The following is a 13,786-nucleotide window of genomic DNA, read 5'->3' on the forward strand; positions in this document are numbered from 1 at the left end:
GATTTGTACGGAGAGGGAAGATTGCCTCCTCCAAGCTCTCCTTCCCTCACAGCTGGCAGAGGGGGATGCTCAAAAAGGGTGTTTCCTCCAGCCTCTGCACCCCGCTTTTCTTCCTCTGTCACTGCCGTACCCAGGCGGGTGAGAGCCTCGGGGTGTGCGAATCAAAAGGTGGCCGCGCCATGGCTGGCTGCTCGGAGCTGGCAGTAAGCGCAGAAGTGGGGGTCGGTGGAACAAAAGGCTTGTGGATGAGGAAAAGAGACCAGGCAGGGAGCGTGAAATGTTGGAGAAACGATGGAAGAGGGCACAGAAAAAGGGCAGTGGGTTGCAGACACTAAAGGTGGGCAGTGTAGGGTTTTTCTGGCGTAGATTGAGGGAAGCTATTTTAGAAAATGCCCTCTTCCCTTTTCTCTCACTCAGCGTTGCGTTTTTGCCTTCCTTTCGGGCTGCATTTCGTCGCTGCTGCCCCTGTCTGTCATCATCCTGATTTTCCTTCATACCTACAGGGCCCTCTCCCCAGAGCCCAACAGGCACGCTCGCCCTGGGCAAGTCCCTTGCCTTGCTCAGGCAGGCACAGCCCAGCTCACGTGCTGAGCGCGGCAGCGTGCCTCGTGCTAGCTGTGCCGCACTGCCGTCTGCACGAGTCGTCAGCTTCCCCGCCAGCCCTGGCCCTGGCGGAGAACGTGCAGCTTTCGCACCCGCGGCGCGGGGCAGCGTGGGCTGCCCGCGGGGCCTGGGGCCCACGGAGGCTGGTGCCGCCTGTGCCAACCCCCGCCAGCGGCCGGCCCCGGGCCTTCGCCTCTGTCCCTCCCCACAGCAGCCAGGCCTGGTAGGGAAGAGCTGAACAAAGCAGGGGCTTTACTGGACACTTCCCTGGGAAGACCTTGAAGATGTTCTGGGGCTGAGTCCAGCTCAGAGGAGGGCAGCCTCTCCCGCATCGGGGCCATGAGAACAGGTGGCCTGGACTAGAGCTTCGGAGTCATGTCTGCCCTGCAGCGGGTGGTTTCAGGCCCAAGTAGCTGATTTCTCCTCATTTTAATGAGCAACACTAACGAACAGACAATGAAGAAGAGAAGATGACTGCTGAGGAGAGTGCTGCTCGGGCACCAGGGCTGGAGCCCAGCTTGGGGACGCGGGGTGAGAGGCTCCTGCTCCCATCTCCCGCTCTCCAAGCAATTAAGAACTTTTTTCCCCAGGGCTTGCAGGGAACTAACAACTCTTATTAGAAACTAAGCCCAGGCTCCCCACTGCTGTCAAGAAAGGACAGAACTCGGGAGTATCGCTGGGGCATGTGAGGAAGAACGAGTTCACAAAGCCAAAGCAGTGCAGGCCAGCAGAGGAGCAACAGTGAGGAGGATCTACGCAGCGAACATGGCATTGACACCGTGTGAGCCCTTGCTCCTCGTCTAGGGAAAAAAAGCAACAAGGCCCAAGAATAAAAGTCCATCACAAGGTTTTAGAGTTGATGCTGGTAGTTTGCACGTTGCCCCGTCTCCCTCCTCCAACAGACATGTACATGGCTACGGGCATGGCTTTCTGTTCACTTGGAATTAATGGGATTATATACGGCAGGAAAGGAGGCAGGGTACACTGAATTCTGCAAACACAGAGCTTCAGCCTGTGCTGCTTGATCTTCAGAAAAACAAATAAAATAAAATAGTAAGAACCAATTCCAGGATGATTCAGTATGCAAATAAACTGGTTTTCATTACTCACGGCACACATAAATGCACACTGGTGACTGAGGCAGCAGAATAACACCTCACTGTTCATTATTTTATCAGACAGTGATAATTGTAGTTAGTATTTTCTTAGTAGTGTCTCTGAGAGTTTATTTATACTGTTAATAATCTGAGCAGATGTAATGATGCTGGCTGCCAGAGCTGTAGCCTTTTAGAAGCACTCTAGTGTGGCAATGATACAACAGTAATAGAAATCCAAGGAGAAAATGATCTTTTTGGAGCAGATGGGGCTAATTCAGTCCCTTTCACACACGTTCATGTTCTCTAGTCTCTTTCTCACACTAGCATGCGTGGGTGCACGTGAGCATATGTAGACACACACACACAAATAGCTGTAAAGTCCTGACTTCCACCCTCCCAGGAAGCCACATGTCAAGCTGGAAATGCCATCATTTTTCTGTGTGGAGAGTATTTGCAGGGCTCCTAGAGTAGATGGCATTTTCTACCCCTCACTTTCTGGGTAGGTCTTAAAAATCTTGCGTGTGAAGTGGAAAGCGGGAGGCCAGTTCCTTTGGGATAGACCGGGGCCTGGCAGGGTTGTGGCTGCACTGGGATGCCATTGCCTGTCCTTCCCTGACTTCAACCACTTTGCTGTGGGGTGCTGCTGCTGAGCCTGTGCTTCTTCAGGGACTGAAAGAGCCATTTACCTTTGCTCACAGCAGACATGAAATCTCAGCAAGAAGGCAAATGCCTCCGATTTTCTGGTGGGATTTATGGAGCCCAGTTAACCTCTTGGACCACTGCGGGAGGAGTTAACTGCTCCTCATGGAGGACAGGAGGGGAGCAGCTTTGCCAGCTCAGCACTGGCAAGTTCTCCTTGCAAACGTGCTTTGCTGAGCTGAGTGGACATCGTTGATGAAAAGTGAACGCAAAGCAGTGGAACAAAAGCCACGGTAATCCTCAGATCTGTTAGTAGCTGTGCAAGAACGAAAACGAAGTGAACACAGAAAAAGTGCGTGTCCAAATACCGGAAATTAAAAGGCCAGGCAGGGGAGGAGGGGAAGGAAAATTGGAACAAATGCAGCATTTGGCAGGTTTTGTTTTAAAAATATGATGCCTGCAGGAAGCCTGCAGGAAGGTTATTTATACAGGGTTTCAGCCTACCAGTTAGTAATTGTAATTGCCTGGTTACCTCATGAAGCACAGTAGAAAAGTCTTTGACATTCAGTTCCTTCCACAGCCCAGCAGAAGCATCTCTGGATTTGAAATGTTATGGTATTTGCTGAGCTGCGCTCTCTGCCACCCCAGCATAAGGATGCCAGTGATGTTACATGCTGTGCCACGCCAGCATGTGGTCACGGTCAATTCTGGAAGCGCTGGCATCGTCAGCCCCATGGAAACTGTGGTAGAGCATCCGTGAGCTGCATCGGATGTTATCTGGCCAATCTCCTGAGCCTACTTCTTATCCAGCTCCTTTGTCTTCTGATTTAGTTCTGCTCCTTGGAGTGCAGCCTCGTGTTTTCCTAAATTGTATCTCGGAGACCCTGTTTCTGCCTCTCGTACACTACACAAAGTATAATAGTAGGGCTTGTTGTGAGATGCCTTGCTGTGAAGTATTCCTTGTTTTTATGGAGTAATTACAGTGTATTTAGTTCACTGTGTATTTAATACACCGTATTATATAGTTTATTCACTTAAACAAGTTCTGGTGTGGTTGGGAAAGAGGAGTATTGGTGTAATTTACAGGTCTTTGTAATTTTTCTGTATTGTTGTGTTTGCTTGTGTATTAGTTGCAGCTTCAGAAACTCTCAATCACTCCTCTAAGCACCCTCTGATTAGCAAATTTCTATACACATCTTCATTTTCTGCCTATTTGATATTTCCTAATGTAACTTGGAGGCTTCTAGAGTTTCTTTCTTCATTCTAGAAGTTCTTAAACTGCTTTTTGTTTTCCCTTTTCCTCCCCTCTTTGGCTCATGATACGCACCTAAACAGATCTTTCACAGACTCTTCTCTCACAATTTATATTCTGTGAAAGCTTTCCCACTCCTTCCTCCCTGCTCCTCACTGCTCAACACTTTCTCTTTTTTTTTTTTTTTTTTTTTTTTTATTTGTCTTTTTTAATCTGGGGTCAGTTTAGTTTTCCTTTTGCAAAAACATGGGACTGATTTTAATTTTAAATTAGAGTTGCACATTAATTCTGATGATGCTCTTGGGTTAAAATCTGTTCACTTCTGCCTGTTTCTTCCCCACTGGTTTCAGCATGGCTTGCGTGGGCACCCGAAGAGAGAAGGTAGCATTTCTGCTGAGCCACCCTCCTATGTCATCCTTTGTTACTGCATTCCAGGTTTCTTAAGGTGCAAGCTGCACTGGGAAAAAAAGTGTATTGCAAACTGCCAGATATCACAACCAAATTTCCCTTTGCTTTATCTTCCGGTTCATACCTGAGTGTTTGAAATGTTAATTAGTGCCACTGGTTTTTATGTGTTCTTTGTTGATTCAGTCGTGTCATAGCTTTGTTCCTAGAAAGAGGAACAAATAACCTTCAGAGAAAAGGTTATTTGAAACATCCTTGTGTCTGATTTTCTTTCTAACGCCTCCACCCAGAGTCTGACCTCAGCAGCCTGAAAGTTTTCGCCCAGGCTTTTTCACCTATGTTTGCCTGCTCTCTTGGCCTTAATTTTGAATTTTCTGTGTTCTCCAGTTCCACCCTGGGAAGCCTCTACCATTGGCAACATACCCCAAACTACATAATTAGTTAGGAAAGAATTGTCTCCTTCTGCTGAAGTTCATTAAGGTGTTTTCTCCAAACAGGGGCACTGCAACTGTCATTTGATGCATAGTATTACAGGCAGCACTCTCTTCACAGTCTAGTGATCTGGTGTTTGACTTCAGTACCAGTTACCGAGTGAGGTTTTAAATAAAGGCTCTGACGGGTATCATGTGGCACGTTTGCTTGCAGGGGTGTAAGAAGTTCCCGTCTCCAACCCAAGTGCTGTTTTGCCAAAGGTGTCGCACCACAGTGAGTGGCAGAGGGAGGTGTGTCCTGGTGCCACCTGCTTCCCTTGACTGCCCAGCTTCTCATGTCAGGCTGTGGCCCAGAGGAGTGGTGGCCATGCAAGCAAATATCCCCTTACGCTCAGCAAACCACCGTGAATGGTAAACCCCAGAGCTGCCCAATGGGATGTGCCAGGGGACATCTGCCAGCGAGTGGTGGCTGGAGTAGGTGTGATCCAGGCAGTGCATCCCTGCTATGGAAAAACACTGGATCTTCCAGTTCTATAGCCGTTTGGTTTTGCAAGCACGTTTGGTAAAGGTGCCTGCTGTTTCATGCACAGAAGTGTGCCAGCAGCAAAGTGTTGGTATGTTTAGTGATCTCTACCTTCTCAATAAGCAGTGTATTTTCTGAAAGGTGAGGCAAATTCAGCAGATTAGTTTCCCCTTAAAATTTTCAGGAATGGGAAGGATGCTGAAAATGCCCAGGGATACTGTCAGGATTTCCAAAAGTAATTTCTTCATTTTGGTTTGAAACCAGTCTCGCTTTTGAAGGTCAAAACAATTTTGGTTGGGCTTCAGTAACTCTACTTGGAAGTTGTGGATTAAAATAAGCAGTGCAGTTGGACCAGAGATTACTTTATTCTTACTTTTACTATGAACTTTATTTGTTTTATTTCTTAGATGTCTTCTGATTCTGTTTCCCCCTTTGGTTCATCCGACACTATTGGTCTCAGGCTTGGAGACCAGGATTTTTGGAGAATGCCGCAAATTTAGGGCCATTTCCACAGTTAATTTGATTCGGAAAAACCCAAGTATGTGGGTGCTTTAACTCTTACATTTCACCCGTTAGTCATGTGTGGTCGAACGCTGACATAACCAATAACACAGGCATCGATCTGCTGGCTGTTTACACCATCTTTACGCTTGGCAATCAATTCTGAGCCACTTGCCCTGCCATCAGCTCTGACGCACTTCTCACAGGGCAATGGACACGGGTTGTAATTATTGCTCCCCATCCTGGAGGCGAGCCTGGTGTGAATGACCTCTCCTTCCTCCTCATCTCACCTGCAATCGCACCTGCATCCCCTGCATGCCTTTGCAAGTGGAGAGGGAGGAGGCCCTTTGAAGTGCTGCCCCTGGACGTCTTTGTTATGCCAGAGAGAGGAAAATGAGAAGTCATTTGGTTTCCTCCTCGATTTGTAAATACCCTCACATAGGCAGTCAGGGCTTCTAGTGTAATTCTGTCATCTGGCCGAAAGCTGGAACTAACAAGGGGGAAGGCTGAGGGGGGCACCTGTGCATTTTTTGTTTTCAAAAGTACAAAATTGGAACCTGGACGAGCCCTTTCAATGTGGCATCTTTCAAAGAAGTACCACTAAAGGGAGTTAAGCCTCTCCTTGAACTTCTCAGCCTGACACCTCAAGAGGCTGCTGTGGAAGGTGCACTGGAAAGATACTGGGATGCCCCTTAGTCCGGGCTCAGTGTGGCTTTGCAGGTGGCAGCTTTTTCAGTGGGACTTTTTCATGAAAAAAAATTATAAAAATAAATTGGGTGAATCATCCTTTCAAGGAAAGGAGTTATGTGTCCAAGCTCTCACTTCCCCTGGCATGCATTCGTGCCCAGGGGTGTCTGTCATGGTGGCAGTGTGGTGGCCTCCCACCCCTGTGATGTGATGCGATGTGATGTGATGTGGTGTGATGTGATGTGATGTGGTGTGATGTGATGTGATGTGATGCGATGTGATGCGATGTGGGAGATGCCAGACTGTCACTTGGACTTTGGGTCACTCTTCCACCCAAATCTGTACGTGCTACCTGAAGTGCCAGAATGTTAAACTGAGGCCAGAAGGGTATCTGCTTAATTAAAGAAGTGGGTTTATAGTGAAAACAAAGGCCTCTCTTCATCAGTCTTCTCCATTAGTGATTTGTACATTCCTCTCTTGTTTAAAAGCCCAGATAATACAAATAGCACCATCTGATGCTTCTTGTCCAAGTTGAATTTTAAAGAGTGATTACTCATTTTAGGAGCTTCTCACTTTATGAGCAAATAGGGGAAATACATCTACAGGCTGCTGGTGAGAGAACATTTAAATGCTGTTAAATGGAATAGGGGGAAATGCAGTAAAATACCAGCATGGCATTGGCTTACAAAAGTACTCTGCTGTTTATCATCTCTTCTGACTTTCTGCTGCCTCCTCCAAGTTCCCACCCTATATAAAAGGATCACAATTTCAAAAAAATTCCTGACTGTTGCTGGCTTCTTTGTGCATATATAGGAACAAAGCATGATGTCTAGCACCATTTTACATGTGCCTAACCTGTTTGAGCCTAGTAATGTATTTAAATATTTCAGAGAGTTTTCCAAAACCAAATAAGCTCAAGCTAGGAAAACAGGATCTGCCAGGCTCCACCATCCCAAGTAAAAATAACTAAGTAAATAACTGGGAAGTCTCTTAACTCTTAATGGAATAACAGCTTTGGTGACCGATTTTGGTTATCAGATTACACTCTGAAAATAACTTCTGCTCTATACTTGCAATTGGCTGAAAAAAAAAAAAAAAGAATACAGTGTGCGCTAATTTTAGCAAATAAGATTAGAGTTAATATTTAATCCCAGAGACCTTCTTCAGGCTGTGGAAAAAAATAGCAGCAGTTAACTGTCACTAATCTTATCTCCTATTTCTAGCATGTGTTTGATTATATAAGTTGTAGTGTTAGGAACACGCTGGCTGAGTGAGAAGTTAGTGGTTTGTTTGCTACATCCTTGGGCTAATTAGACAAACTTCAGGGCTGCGATGGATTTAAAGGTCTCCACACATGCCTTTAGACTGCAACAGCAACACTGAAAGGTTAACAGCATGGGTATCACAGTAAGCCCATTACAAAATGGTTTGTGAATAACAGATTGATTTTGGGTTCTGCAAGAAATGGTTGCATTTATTCCATGTTTCTATCCATTTTTTTTAAATTAATATTTAGTTTGGGATTTGATATTCAGCGTGCGAGGTTTGATTCAATTTCCTTTCTTCCATCCCCACAAAATGGCTTAACAATTAAATCGATGTTTGGAGATTAGAGATGCGGGGTTTCTAACTGTTTTTAGGTGCCTGGTGATGAATTTAACCTGAAAATCAAAACACTAAAAACATAATCCATAATCCTACAAGCAGCTTGTATGCTTCATAGAAAACCTATCAGTACTCCTATTGATTTCAACAAGACTACTCAGATGCATAAAGATAATAATCTGCGCCTGTGCTGCTCTGTCAGGACTTCTGTGTTCTCTGTGGGTCTGAAGGTCTGACATCTAATTTATCCCCAATTCGGCAGGATTTAGCAATTAATGTTCTGCAGAACTCCATATTCCCAGAGGGGAGGAGGGGGCTCTGCCCTCCCACATCACTGCCAATAAGCTTGTTCTTTGAATATGCCCCAGGTATGCTTTATTTGAAAAGGAACAATTGCGTGTACATTTGCTGTTGAACTTTGATGCTGTTTTCTAGAAATCATTGGCACTGTGCCCTCGTTAATACAGAGATTAGGCCTGGAAAAGCCTACCTTGCCAAAACAAGGTTCTGCTTTGTTAGTTTTACTTTGCAGTACTCAGACATAAAGTATCCATCATCTTCCCTGGAAAGCCTTCCAGGATCTCACTGAGTTTGCTGTTAGGTTAAGAGTCAGGAAAAAAATCACTGCATTTTCATTTCTTCAGTTTCTTCTCACTGCAGTCGTCAACAGCACCCCATAGCAAAGTAGACAATTCTCTGTTCTTGATGTTAGTATGCATCAGATGACTGTAAACATTCTCTTGCTCCATTTTAGATACTGCCTTGCCAAGTTGTACATTCCTACATGTTTACAGTGATCTTTCCTTGCCCTTAATCACTTTTCCCCTCTTTAAATTGAACTCAGACTTGCTGGCATTTTGCAGGGGTTGTCCTTCCCGGCCTCAGATGAAGCTTTTCATGGAGATGCCATTCGGAGCAGGGTTACCAGACATCCATGTTTCCCTTGGAAATAACCTTTTTTCCCCCCTGTTAAGAAATACCGTCTGTGCAGACTTGGAGGATTTTGTCTACTTGTCTGGGATTTTGAGACATCTGGAAGTCTGGTCAGCCAGCTAATGAGCATGCAGCGATGAACTCTGCAGCGCACAGTGAGGCCAGCCCATCCGCAGAAATGGCAGACCTCTGCATGTGCTCTGAGGCCACGTCCCATGTGTTCAAAACAGCGCGGAGGCCTCCACGAGGCGCTTGGTCAGCCGTCACGGAGGAGACCCGATACAATGGGGAGCCAGAGAGAGAGTTCACCCACAGTGCTGTGTCTCCTGTAGTGCCTGTGGGGGTGTGTACAACTACATTTAAAATAGAATTTCTGCCCTAGAAGTCCCTTAAGAAAATACAGTGTTCCTAACATGGAAGTGAGCTAGCCCTCTTCCTAATTTTAGAGTAGTACGTGTCCAGTACTAGAAAAATGCTGTGCTAAAAATGCTCTATATTTGCATCTGTAATGCTGCCTTCTTCACTATCGTGTCTCGTTGCTGACTCTCATCTCAGCATCTTATTCTCCCATCTGACAGTGATCAATAGTTTCCCTTGAATTAGCCAGTTTTTTGTCAATGATATAAAACCAACCAAAGAAGAAGGGAAGGCAGAGAGTGTAACAACAATACAACTATTTCTCCAAAAGGAAGAAGCATTGCCTGGAATGTATCGAGGCAATATAATGAGAGATGATGGAGGAAAATAAGGGAAGGAAGATTTCCTCACAAGGAGGTTTTAAGTAGAGTCTGGCAATGATCTCCCAAAGGAAGCAGTGGAAGTCTGGTCACTTAAATCAATTAAAACTCACCAGAGCATCGCACTCCACAGGACTCTGTAAGGAGAAAAGCAGTGTCGGACTGAACTAAAATAGTTTTTGCATGCATATTTTCTGCAGGGCTGCTGTCTGTATTTTTCCAGTAAATTCAATATGGCTAATGCTGATTAACAGCTCTCTTGACGGTGATTGTATCATTGCATTATTTCCAGGCCATTCCTCAGTATCATAAACTCATGAGGGCATGGACATAAAAAGCGCATCCCCTGGCTCAGCTAGCTCAATCTGAAAGACAAGTGGCAGATAAAGGGCTGGAGAACTAACTTTCTTTCTTTCACCTTAGTGGTCAGGCTTGTTTTTGCCACAATGCTGAACTGACGTAGACTTCCATACCACATGCTGAGCATGGTGTATCTGTGGCAGCGCGGCAGAAGCAGGAGCTGCACATGGATCCCCAGTGCTTGATCTCTTGGCTTGCTGTAGAGCGAGATGTGCCACATGGCTTAGGTAGGGCTGCAGTACCCGTGTCCTCTGTGCACTAGGTGTGCAGAAGGGGGTTAATGCATACAAGACCAATGGGGGACAGGAGCAAGGCAAAATAAACGGATTTGTCCTTAGACTTGGTGGGGTGTTTGACGTGTTTCAAGTACAGAAGTCCTCTCCTAGCCTGCCTTGGAAGAAAAAGGAAAGCTGAGATCTTTGCTTTGCTTTTCTTGCCTGTGTGGGCGTTGTTGTTTTGTATGTATGTTTCACCTTTGCTTGGTTTTCTTGTAGCCATTTGATTCCATTTAAACAATAGGAATAGGTAGAAATTGGAATAAGGCGAATGATCGGAGGGCAAGGAAGCTGTGACTTGGCATATGAGCTTGGACAAGGTGCCCAGTGGAGGTTCCCACAAATTAACCTGCCTACTTAAACACTAATTTGCATGGAAAATAAGGTTTAAAAGCAAACAAATCTTGGACATATGGCATCTTATTTACAGTAGAGCAAAAAAACCCAAAAAACTGAGATTGTTGCTGGCATGCGTTTTACCCATCCAGCAAAGGTCTCTTTCACTTGTAAATGGAGACTGTTATATCAGAGAAATGATCTGTTTCCTTCTGTAAACACGGATCAACTTGGTTTCACTAACTGTTTTCACTGGAATGCATCAGTCAGGTCAAATAATTTTAAAAGACTGTTCTTACCTCTTCCTACAGAAATGCATGTGTGATGGTAATACGTGCAGCTTTGAAGCCTTTTCTTTCCTAGCGTGCAATGCCCATAGCCACGCTCCAGCTCCTCGATACCAGCCTTCCTGCCAGAATACATCAGATGCGAGTGGTCCCCAAAGCTGATGAGGCTGAGACAGGGGACCCACCACGGGAGCCAAATCAATATTTGGACAGAGATTGCACTGGCTTTCACACTTGGCAGCAAGCTTTGTATCCATTTGTTACCAAAGTTATTGTTTATGCAGTTTCAAGCGCTGGGCCCTTGAAAGGTTCCTCTCTCAGAGCAAGGACAAGCACCGGGTACTTGAAAAGAAAATTTCCCCCTTTGGATCTGAGAGCAAGGAAAGTCGTGTTGCTGGGTAAAATCTTGTAAGGAAGTCAGGGCACACGTTTGGCCAGCATTTTCATCGTCCTTCACTTGAGGCATCTGCTGGGCACCCTGGGGAGCCCACAGCGCAATCTTAGGCTCTGCTTCTGATACTTCCAGTGCAGAGCAGCTGTAACAGCTGTTGTTTGCTGCTGTTTGTTGGCGTGGTGGCTTACTGGGAGCAAAAACCTGAGTCAGCGTGGGAGACAGCCTTTGCTGCGGGACGGCGTGAGTCAGTCGGAGGCTCTGCGGGGTGCCTGCGCTGGGGCAGCAGCAGGCAGGTGAAGCCCTGGCCCAGCGCAGGGAATTATTTGAATTTGCTTTCCAGCCATCCCACCTAGTGGCCAAGTGCCACAACTGCCGGGAGAGCTGGGTTTGTGCTCCAGGGTTCCTGCTTGTCAGAAGGGACCCCAAAACCCCAGACGGTATTTATGGCTGCTCCTACAGACCTATGCTGCTGTGGAGCTTACAAGATGTGTAGGAATATGTAAGCCCCCACACTGATGATCTTACCAAAGAGAAACATTGGCCTGTGAGTAGCTTATTAAGTTCCCAAGCAATTTTGTTAATCATGCTGCATAGATAAAATGTAGATATGCTTTTACTGAGCTGATAATCTAACAAATAGGCGGAAAGTGTAACACTGATAAAGCAGAGTCAGTTTAATAGCCAGCTGTGAATCTAGGCAATTCTGTGCCAGAGGCATATTGTAAAACAGGAATGTGCAAGTGTGTAAGTATGTGCGTGAAAATGCACCGTTTCTTAAAATAGCAGATACAGCAGTTATATTATGTATGGAAAAGCTATTGGGAGCAATTTTAGAGGTGTTTTAAAATATTTTTCTCTCCATCAAAGTCTGCACCACTTGTGCTGTCTTCATAATCCAGCATCACAAGTATAGATCTATGAATAACAAAGGCTTTTTTCTGGAAGTCAGGATTTTCTATAAAAATCTGTGAGCTCTACCACATCATCAAAGACAGTGAGGCCATTTGTAGGCTTTTTATTGGGATGAACCAAATTATTCACTCATTTATGCTAATCACAAATAAGACCATCACAAATCCATGGTCTGATGTCTCACCAAACTCCTGAACAGCTTCTTGCTCAGTGGCATTAATTGAATTGGAAGGACAGGGAAGAACAGCTCACCTTCAGGGTCTCCCATACCTACTGGATAGGATATCCTTCCGAGGAGCTGGGAAATTAATCCCCACAGCCTGAGGAAGGGGCCTGGTTTCCTACTTTCTAGGTCCCTCTTCTGATCTTTAGGCCATTTTACAAAAGGGGGACAGTAGTGCTTTCTCTCTTCTTTGTTTGAAAAGAAGAAATTGAACTGGGAACACCTACTGAAGATGCCTACAGCCAGAAGGAGGTTGCAGACTGTGCATCCCGACCTCACATAGGCATGCAGGTGTTTGGCTGCTCTCAATCCTATCGAGATGCTTTTCCTTGGTATGCAGAGCACAGGGAACTCAGATTTGGGAATACTACTTGCAAGCAAGGCAAGAAGGTGTCTTGGTGAATTGAGACTGAAGTGACTTGCCAGGGTCATGTAGAAGGTGGTTGGTGCAATGGGAAATTGAGTTATGGTCTCCCAAATCCCAGCTTAGTGGCCAAACCACTGAATCTTCTTCTTATGGAGAAGCCTTTATCCTTGATGGTGAGCCCTGGTTTTAAAGCCACCTCTCATTGCTTCATGAAGGGTAGACCTCTTTTTCCTGCCCATTGGGGGAAAAAATGCAATGCAAGTTAGTGCCGGTGCATTTTCGGTGAAAAAATAAACGGTATTTATAGTTTACTATGTGTCTTAGCAAGTTATTTGATAGTAATGTGTGAAGATACCACTTTAAAAAAATCAGGGTGGGGGAGAAGTGTGCATTTTTTTATATAGGATATGTGATGTAAAATGTAGTTGGTACAATAAGAAAAAAGGATGAATAGTGGTGCATAACTCAGACCTGGAACAGTTGGTTGGAGATCAGTCTCCTGGAAACAGTTGTTACTCTTTCTACAAATAAAATGGTGGAAAATTAAGTACTGAGGTGAGACTCGGAGTGATTTTTATCAATTGAACTATGAATATGGATTTCTTTCCTGTTAGCTGCCTTAGACTCGCTAAAATCAGGAGCAGCATGAGGAGAATAATCTCCATGGGAGGGAGGAAAGAGCTGTGCAGTCAGTACTTACCTCTTATTTATTCAGCAATGGCTTGCAAAAGTTCGAGAAGAAAAAAGAAACCGGTTTGCTTTTCAAAGAGGCAGAAGGGTATTTTCTGTTGAATTTTGCTGTAATATTAAATGTTTCCTTCCCAAAACACTTTTGGGATTTAAGTGGTATCTTAAGGTTGAAACCGCTGTTCACCAGACCTTCCATCAGGGCAGAAGAATCAAAATTGTACTGGTACTTTCATGGAAGTGTGCTGCACCACAGTTAAATAAGATCCATTTCAAGAATCAGCAGTGTCCACACCAGTCTGATTTTTTCAGTCTTTTATTAGAGCAGAGGCTTAGTTAATAGGTCTTCAAGATACCTGGGAAAAATAGTGCTCAGCGCAACCTGTACAGTGATGTACAGAAGCAACATAAAGGGAGCAGTGCTAGTTACTGGATGTAGCATCATTGCTGGCATGGTAGAAAAATAACTGGTACTGAGCAGTATTTCTCTCTGGGTGCTCTATCTGTTAGGTTGTCTGACTGCGCGATGAAG

At 45.2% G+C, this 13,786-nt stretch overlaps 1 protein-coding gene across 6 annotated transcripts in view; it reads left to right on the forward strand.

Annotated features, from left to right (window-relative positions):
- The window catches only part of BACH2 (BTB domain and CNC homolog 2), a 196,863-nt gene that overhangs the window by 157,470 nt on the left and 25,607 nt on the right, over positions 1-13,786 (forward strand). The gene's annotated exons all lie outside the window — the stretch shown is intronic.

This window comes from Falco cherrug, chromosome 6, assembly GCF_023634085.1.
Source record: "Falco cherrug isolate bFalChe1 chromosome 6, bFalChe1.pri, whole genome shotgun sequence".
In the NCBI taxonomy this organism is placed as follows: domain Eukaryota; kingdom Metazoa; phylum Chordata; class Aves; order Falconiformes; family Falconidae; genus Falco; species Falco cherrug.